General features: G+C 41.2%; 1 pseudogene; it reads left to right on the forward strand.

Annotated features, from left to right (window-relative positions):
- Positions 1–6,231: 6,231 nt before the first annotated feature.
- Positions 6,232–6,753, forward strand: LOC142150735 (DCN1-like protein 5 pseudogene; annotated as a pseudogene).
- The last annotated feature ends 2,867 nt before the right edge of the window (positions 6,754–9,620 follow it).

Below are 9,620 nucleotides of genomic sequence, written 5' to 3' on the forward strand. Positions count from 1 at the left end.
ATATAAATTGGAGTAAGAGGGGTGAGCTAAAAGGTAAGAACACTCAGCAATGGTAGTCCTTCTAAGTTAATTCCCTTGGTAATATATATATTTTGGAATGAGAGGGCATAAGTGCTTAATATGCACAATTTCCAGGTCAAATGACAAAGATTGTGTCAAAGCTCTTTCTCGGTCTTCCAAAGTGGGATACACAGACCATCTTCTAAATCAACATTGTTTTTGGGAAGTTCAATCTGGCAGCTTTGTTTTATGGTTCTGCCATCTGGGCCTTACTTATCCGTTTACAGCGCAGTTAATATTTGTGCAGTGACAGCAGAATAAGAAGACTACATTTGCATGTTTGTGTGATGCCTGAGAAGTTGTTATGTGTGTGGGCTCACAGGTAAGTATTTTGAGACTAAAATTACCTTTAACGTGAAAGGAAATCTCTTGTTCTTTGGATCTGCAATAAAATACTTTCCTCATGGCAGAGAGGCAATGTTTCCCCAAGCAAAATAAAAAAGTACTAAACACCTACACCCAATTTAACGTAATGAATAACGACATTTTATTAATCATCTCACCCAAGAGAGCAGGAGGGTGTTCTGTTTAAATGCCCCAGTGTACAAATACTTCTTTCTACAAACTAATACAGTAATCATATTCCCATCTGCTTTTTTAAAATTTACTGGACATTAAGTAATAAAACTCTTACTAAGGGTTACTATGTTACTTAACAAAATCACCTATTACAATTTAAATATTAATAGTCATAGATTTATCCTAAATTAATATAACTTTTGCTAAAGGCATAAATAAATTATATGTTACTAAATTTCAAGATATTTAGAAATATTAAAACAACAATTAAACCTGTTCATCCAGTTCCTGGATCACCTATCTACTAATTTAGCCACCGTTTAGATCTAAGAACACTGCATCCCAAAAATAATTATATATTTATAATTATATTATTTACATTCTGTTTCATTCTTGAGGTGGTGCACATATTAACTTCAAACATTGCAGTCCTGTCGTAGTTAGTTGTGGAGCTATTGACTTGTTACACCATAAATTCAACTCTATGTCTGTATACCTCCAGGGACTGTTAGGGGACAGTTTTCAGATGTTCACTACACAGTTATGATTTTTCCAATTTCTTCAAGTTAATACATTAACATGTTCATTACACTTGCTGGAATCCAACCCCAGCGGTCTGCTGTAGTTACTAAGGTGTTGATAAATGACAGATAGTTTCATTTTCAAAGAAATGTCTGCAACTATCATGAACTAAACTATATGGACAAAAGTATTCGGACGCTTGACCATTACACCAATAGGGACTGTAATGACATTGTATTCAAATACATATACTTTAATATGGAGTTGGTCCCCCTTTTGCAGCGATAATAGCTTCCACTCTTCTTGGAAGGCTTTCCACAAGATGTTGTTTCTGTGGGAATTTGTGGCCATTCATTCTGTAGACCATTTATGAGGTCACGCACTGACATTCGACGAGAAGGCCTGGCTCGCAATCTCTGTTCCAGTTCATCCCAAAGGTGTTCGATTGGGTTGAGGTCAGGACTCTGTGCTGGCCAGTCATGTTCTTCCACACCAAACTCATCAAACTATGTCTTTGTAGTCTTTGCTTTGTGCACTGGGGCACAGTCATGTTGAAATAGAAAAGGGTCTTCCCCAAACTGTTGCCACAAAGTTGAAAGCATAGCATTGTCCAAAATGACTTAGTATGCTGAAGCTGTCACGGGCACTAGGAGTCTTTGCCCAGGATATCACCAGATGATGTTCTTACCAGAGTAATATAGCTGCTACTATGGTCCTCTGGTAGCAGGGTGACAACGGAACAGGAGAATCAGCAGATGGTGAGAGAATGCTCAATGAAAGTCTATGACTAGCAGCAACTGGTAATGACTTAGATGTATGAACACGAGGAACCAGATGGACAAGTAAACGTGAGGAGAGTCAGTGGTCTGCGTACAGCAAGTTGTACCACTGCTATAGTGAGGAGGAATGTCCAGGAGTAGAGAGGAGGTAGTGAAAGTCAGTGGTCTGCATATAGCAAGTTGTACCACTGTCTATAGTGAAGGAATGGGTTCCAGGTGCAAGTAGGTAACGGGGAAGTCAGTGGTCTGCGTACAGCAAGTTGTACCACTGCTTATGTGAGAGGATACTTGAAACTGGTGCCAATGGGAAACAGGAGTCAGTGGTCTGCGTTCAGCAAGTTGTACCACTGCTCTATATATGTGAGGAGGGGCACGAGGAGATGAATGGAATACAGAGGATACACGGGCGGCACACGGAACTTGATCCCACGATGATAACCACAATACAATAATAACTGACAAGCGCTGCTTGAAGTATACACAGTCACTATAGAGATCCAGGTAATAGGAAACAAAGTCAATAGTAACAATAGCTTCAGTAGATGGAAGACTCCGGAGATGAACACAACACAGTCCAGACGGATATGCAATACAATAGCAAAGTCAATGGAAAGTATGCATACCGCGGTTCAGGAGAGCAGGCTGTCAAGGAGAAGTGCAAGGATACCTGAACGGCTGAACGCCGGCAGGAGGAGAGACCACTGGAGGATGGAAGTGGTAATCAGGTTGGTGCAGCGCACGAAAGGTAACCGGTAATCAAAGGAGCAATACTCAGGAAGCAGTAGTAAGTAAAACTGGAAACATGATGAACACGGGAGAGTTGAGGCTGTCTGGTATCCGGCAGTAGTAGCGGAGGCAGCGGAGGGGAGACACGCTGAACACAGGAGAGTAGAGGCGGTCTGGAATCCGGCAGTAGTAGCAAAGGCAGGGGAGGGGAGACACGCTGAACACAGGAGAGTAGAGACGGTCTGGAATCCGGCAGCAGTAGCAGATAGGAATCAGTGGAGAGCTGGCACGATGAACACAGGAGAGTTGAGACGGTCTGGAACCCGGCAGTAGTAACGGAGGCAGCGGAGAGCAGACACGCTGAACACAGGAGAGTTGAAGTGTTCTGGAAACCACAATCGTATTAGACAGGAATCAGCTGGAGCTGAATACACGAGGAAACACAGGAACACCTTCAGAGGCTCATGGGGAATGAGACTCCAAGATCAGGCAACTAGGTAATGATCACAGGTGGTTTAAATAGGGAGGGTTGCCTGATCATCCAATTAATTAAAAGCAACAGGTACTGAAGGTTTCATAAGGGCTGCACATGCGCAGACCCTCAGGATGGCGGACGGCCACGGTTCCTGAACACAAGAGAAATGGCACTCACAGTCCGGTGAGTGACAGAAGCATTAAGATTGTCCTTCACTGGAGATAAGGGGCCTAGCCCAAACCCTGAAAACAGCCCTATGCCATTATCCCTTCTCACCAAACTTCACAGTTGGCATAATGCAGCCAGGCAGGTAACATTCTTCTGGCATTTGCCAAACCCAGACTCATTCATCTGACTGCTAAACAGAGAAGCGTGATTCGTAACTCCACAGAACACGTTTCCACTGCTCCACACTCCAGAGTCGCTGTGCTTTACACCACTCCATGCGACACTTGGCATTGGTCTTGGTGATGTGAGGCTTGCATGCAGCTGCTCGGTAATGAAAAACAATTCGATTAGGCTCCCGCCACACAGCTTTTGTTCTTACATTAATGCCAGTGGAAGTTCGAAACTTTTCAGCTATGGAATCAGCAGAGCGTTGTCAACTTTTACTCAACATGTGTCTTAGCAGTCGTTGACACCGCTCTGTGATTTTACTTGGTCTTCCGCTTCGTGGCTGAGTTGCTGTTGTTCCTAAATGCTTACACTTTCTAATAATATGACTTACAGTTGACTGTGGAAGATCCAGCAGGGATGAAATTTCACAAACGTCTTATTGCAAAGGTGGCATCCTATGACAGTGCCACGCTTGAGGTTACTGAACTCTTCAGAACGACCCATTTTGTATCACAAATAAACATTGAGACTGCATAGCTAGCTGCTTGACTTTATACACCTCTGGCAACGGGTCTGATTGAAACACCTCAATTCAATAATTAACAGGTGTGGCCAAATACTTTTGTACATATAGTGTATGTTCAATTCTGCACCTACCCAACTCAGTCTATAAAATCTGAGTTATTTCCAATTTACTCTAATCTTTCACTTAGTTAAATATGTTTGTGTATATTGTCTGAAATCGATGAACAAAAAATATATTATATGGTGATATTCCAAATTTCCTCTATTTGCTTTGTTGAATAATTTTGGTATTTCAACCTGCTTATTATCTTTGTAAGAGGGGAACTGATACAATAGCTTGTGTATATAAATGTTTCAACCAATATTTTCCTCAGGGAATAGTTGATAGAGGCACTGCAACTAATGGATTTAGTCTTTACAAAATCTGGAGGTAGTTTGTCTCTTCAAGTGTTCATGTAAGTATGTCACTCAGTCCTATATAGATGATCTGTCTTTGCCACTGGATTTTCTTATCTGTCACCAATGCACTGCCTTGTCATCAGCAACTATTCCCCTCAGCAATTCAGTGGCGTTTCCGGAGGAGTGCGATCAGGGCAATTGCGCCCCCTCCCAAAAGCACTTTTCATACCTTTGAATTGTGGCTGAGAGGTCCGATCAAAGTGAAGGAGGGAGTGGGGCCAACCAATCATAGTGAAGGAGGGGAGTGACTATGCTAAATCGCCCCCTCCTAAAAATAGTCTAGGTCCACCGATACGAACAACCTTCAAAAGGGCCTCACAATACTCTTAATTTTAGAATGAAAATACTCAAAAATGACATTGGCACTCATCCCAGAATGCTCCAATTGCTCCAAAATTCCACCACATGCCCTCAGACTCCCACAAGCACCCCATACCTGTCTAATGATAGCTCTGAACATGAAGAGTGTGAGTGTGAGTGTGTGCTTGTCAATGCACATTGCCTGGCTGAGATACAAGATTGTGTAGAGCTTCTCCTATCTGCCCTCCACTACTATGAAGTCTAATGGGAGGCCCCATTCGGCTGGTTAAAGGGCAATTTCTTCTTTTGCTTATTAATCAAAATTTTCTTTCCAATGAGCAGTGTTAAGCATTTCATTACTCATTATTGTTTTATTTTTGGGGAAAGAAAAAGAAATAGTAGAAATTTTAACTTACTTGAAATGAAGCTTGTCCAGTGGGTGGAGCTGCGTTAGTCTCTCCTTACTCAATTGGTCAGGATGGAAGGAAACACACAGTGATTTTACATAAGCATATACCTTGGTAAAGTTAAGCCTTAGCAAATCACCAGTCTCCAAGGCATCCTCTGCATTCTAGTAGACTTTTTAAGACAATCAGGATACAATCATGAGCCCTATTGTGAGTGTTGCATTTCTCATGGAGGTTGTTTTGAGCCTGTGATGTCAGTGGGATTATTGACCAAATGGTGCAAAATTGTCACATGTGCAGGAGAATTGTGCCTGGCTGTCAGTGGTGTGGGGAGAGTCTGACCCACTGTCAGTGGTGTGGGCCGAGTGGGCCAGGCTGTCAGCTGTGTGGTGGGAGGGGACCCAGCAGTCAGTAGTGTGGGCAGAGTAGGCCAAGCTGTCAGTGGTGTGGAAGGAGTGGTCCTAGTTGTCAGTGTGGGTGGAGTGGGCCTGGCTGTTAGTGGTGTGGGCATAGTGGGACTCTCTGTCAATGGTGTGGGCGGAGTAGGCCCAGCTTTCAGTGGTGTGGGGTGTATGGTTCTGGATGTCAGTTGTGTGGGAGGAGTTGGCCAGGCTGAAACTGGTGTGGGTAGAAGTGTCATGGCTGTCACTGGTGTGGTCGGAGGTGGCCTGGCTGTCAGAACTGTGTATGGACATGAAGATAAGCTGGCTCCCGCTGAGATCAGTGGTGGGCAGCGGGCCCACTGGAATCTCCGTGTCTCTTACTCCATGTACAGGGGATGACAGTCCTGGCTACACAACCATAAACATATTGAAAAAAATGAAAGAGCTCACCATGGAATTTTTAAACAATTTAGCTTTTGTAGATGTTTTTTGTTTGTTAAAACTTTATATGCCTTGCACAATATTCATGTTTTTAACATTATTGCAAGTAGGTGGACATTTTGATAATGTATTCTGAGGATAATATATTACATAAACATTTAACTGCGAAAACAAGCACAATAAATATTGGCGCTCAATACAGTATTGAAACATACAATCAATGTATAATGAAGAATACAATCAATGTATAACATCCATTCACACTAAACAACCTTCCTTCAAAGTGCAAGTGATGCCTGGCTTGGTTTCATGAGTATGCAGGTCCAGATGAAATTATCTGGCCCAGAGGTATGGGAATATTCTGTGAAGTATTTGGCATTGAACCAGAAGATTTAATTATGTTGGTTCTGGCCTGGAAACTAGAGGCTAGAAACAAAGGCTTTTTCACAAAGTAGGAATGGCTAAAAGGGATAACCTCATTGCAATGTGACATCACAGAGAAGTTACAGCGTAAATTTGATTATCTATGCGCTCAACCGAATGATGACACCACCTTTAAGAATATTTACCAATATGCTTTTGATTTTGCAAGAGACAAAGACCAGAGAGTTCTGGAGATCAATACAACAAAATCCAGAAGCAAGTGGCCCTTACATTCTGCATTTTATCAGTACCTGGACCAACGGGGATGGTGCTTTATGAGAAGAGACCAGTGGAACTAGGTGTTAGAATTCAGCCAAACTTTACTTTATGAGCTTAACAACTATGATGAAGATGACTCCTGGCCCCTTGTCCTTCATGATTTTGTGGAGTGCAATTAAATCCATGAGGTAATACAGCAAGATCTATTCTTAAAAAAAGCTTGGTCTTTCAGATGCCATAACCTGAAGTGATTGAAGAATACTATTATCTTTGCTGAAGCCGTATACTTATTATAACTTTTTTTATGAAGCTAAAGTTTACTTGTTACATGTGAACTTGGCAATGACTTGCATCAGACTGACCGCTGATTTAAAATCTATTTGTTTTCAATTAAAAAAAGTTTTGCATCAGTACTTACTGGGGGTGGAAATCCTTTTCATGCTAGTTCTTCTGTTTAAATTATTAATTCACATGATGAGTTTTGGCTTCGAACCACCTTAATTAGTTAGAAGCTATGAGAATAACTTTTGTTTTTGTGTTTGCACTGATGAGTTTCTTGGATGAAAAGAACATTTTTGATTGGCTGACATGTCTGTTTGTTTTAGATCCTAAAACACCCTGAAAAGGTATGCGTTGTTTTCGTGTGTTTGGGGGTTTATTGCTAAACAATGTCTTCTTTTTTCTGTTTTTCCTTCTCTTGTTTGTTTCACAGGCATGCATCGGCAATAGTGGAAACGGGATTTGTTCCACAGCGAGGCAGTAGTGAAGCATCTAGGCAGATCTTCCTGTTTCTTATTTTGTATAATTCTGACAATCCTCTAAATCCAAGTACAGCATCCATATGATGAGTGTGCAGCAGTCCAATATGTTACCTACTGCTCATCTAGGTCATCCATTTGTGGTTTTGGCATCTATTTGGTTACCATTGGCACGTTTCCACAACATAATTGCCCCATGTTCAAATAACCGCACATGCATCATATCCCCACTGTATTAGATAATGCTTCATAGTTGCCAGACATCAATGTGAGCTACAATAAATAAATATATTTTTTATGTACATTCACTGCAAGTGTAAACACTGCTAGAACAGTTTGTGATAGAAAAGTAGTTTGGTTCTGTTTGAGCTATGTGCTTTTGTCATTAATCAACTGTTTTATAATGCTCTTTTGCTTAAACAAAGTGCAAAAAAATAAGAAAATATCTGAATAAAATGTTTACACCTGCAGAGAATCAAATGCTTTTCTGCGCTGGTCAAAATACTGATAGGACCTAACAGGTTTTTGTAGTTACTAGAAAGAATTCTCATTAATAAATATTTTATGGCTATTTTCCTCACTGTTTTGTTCTTCCTCCTTTCTTTTTCATTTGTTTTAAATGTGAAAAAATGTTCATGTTTTTAATCTCTTTTAATAAATGTACCTGGTATGTTAATGGTCATATAGTCCAAGTTATGCTTTTTTTCCTCGGGGTGGTCTTATAGCTACCTTCAGCGTCGGACTGGTCCAGCGGGCTACCGGTTAAACCACCGATAGGCCCGGCTACCGTACGGCCACACCCCCTTTTACCCGTGGGCGGAACTTACCTGGAGACCCCTCACCAGGATCCGGCGTCAATTGCGATCGCAGCTGCGTATCAGTGGTGTGGCACTAGTGTCCGAATTTCCATTGGCAGTGAAGCTGGGAACCCGCTGTCAGTAGGAACCTTTCTTACCATACAGAGTTCCGACCCGACAGGAATAGCAGGTGCACCTGCGCGGACATACGGCCAAAGAGAAGTTTCCACGGAAGAGAGAAGTGAGTTCATTTTACCTATATTAGCGGTTAAACTCCGTTTATTTACTCACACATCGTGGATTAAAATCTCTTCCCCCCTGGGAGGGAGTCCAGGACATTCATCACACCTGGTAAGGAGCCATATTATATTATTTATTTCTGCCGGAGGAACATTTAATTACATTATTTATACCTACTGTGCGGACAAGCTTCATTTCATAGTTGCTATCTGCTTCATAGGAATTTTTTATATCCAATCTACCAGGATTATTGTCTTCATTTCCCTCGATTGGGATCTGGTCATTTATGCCTTTCTTTTTGGATTGTTTATACATTTTATTACTATCTGGATCCAAAATTAATATGGATGTATGACATCCACTATTCTCCTAGCACGAATACAAGTGGGGAACTGCATTATTGTGACTATTTGATTTGTTTTGATATGCTTTTTTATATTTTTTGTATTTGCTGTATGTGATATATTAAATTTATATTTATATTTATTTATACATTAGTGTACTTGGGAAGTCAATACTCTTCCAGCGCCATTATTTTTTATATATATATATATATATATATATAGATATATATATATATATATATATATATATATATATATGTATATATATATTGTAACAAAAGGAGGCATTTAGCTGGCAATATGCAGATAAAGCAGGGAAGTAGAGTAAAACATTGGCACAGTTATGTACCTAGGTGGAGATTAAACCAGGTAAAAACATATGTGTAGTTTAAAATTGATTTACTTACATGATTTAAAAGCTGCTTCCTCTCAGCAAACAGACAGGGTGGGTCTGATAGTCTAAATAGAACCAGGGATGGGCGTTTCCTTTTAAAGAGAAGGTGGGTGTGTCACCTGTCCATCAAGCTAGGCCTGTGGGAGGAGTGTCAGGTATAAAACCCTGCTTGTTTCATTGTTCAGGGAGACTAATGCTGGTGTAGCTGGCTAGTCTTGAGAGAGAGCTGGTCTATGTATAGCAAGCGTTTAGGGTCTCCATAATTGCTGTGAAAGTATACGGTGTCAAAACATTTATTACCATCCTGACAATAAAGAACCATAAAAAGGAAGAAGGTGTACGCGTGTGCTTCACCAGTAGCGGGCTCTTTCCACAAGTGGTGTCAGGAGTGGGATGCTCCGGGAAGCAAGTTTCCGCTACCCAACCCGCGCAGACGTCAACATGGAGGAGGTACTGAGAACCCTCGTGAATGTGGCCGCTGCGCAGCAACAGCAGCAAGCTCAGATGCTACAA

The sequence above is a fragment of the Mixophyes fleayi genome, chromosome 4 (genome assembly GCF_038048845.1).
Source record: "Mixophyes fleayi isolate aMixFle1 chromosome 4, aMixFle1.hap1, whole genome shotgun sequence".
NCBI lineage: Eukaryota > Metazoa > Chordata > Amphibia > Anura > Limnodynastidae > Mixophyes > Mixophyes fleayi.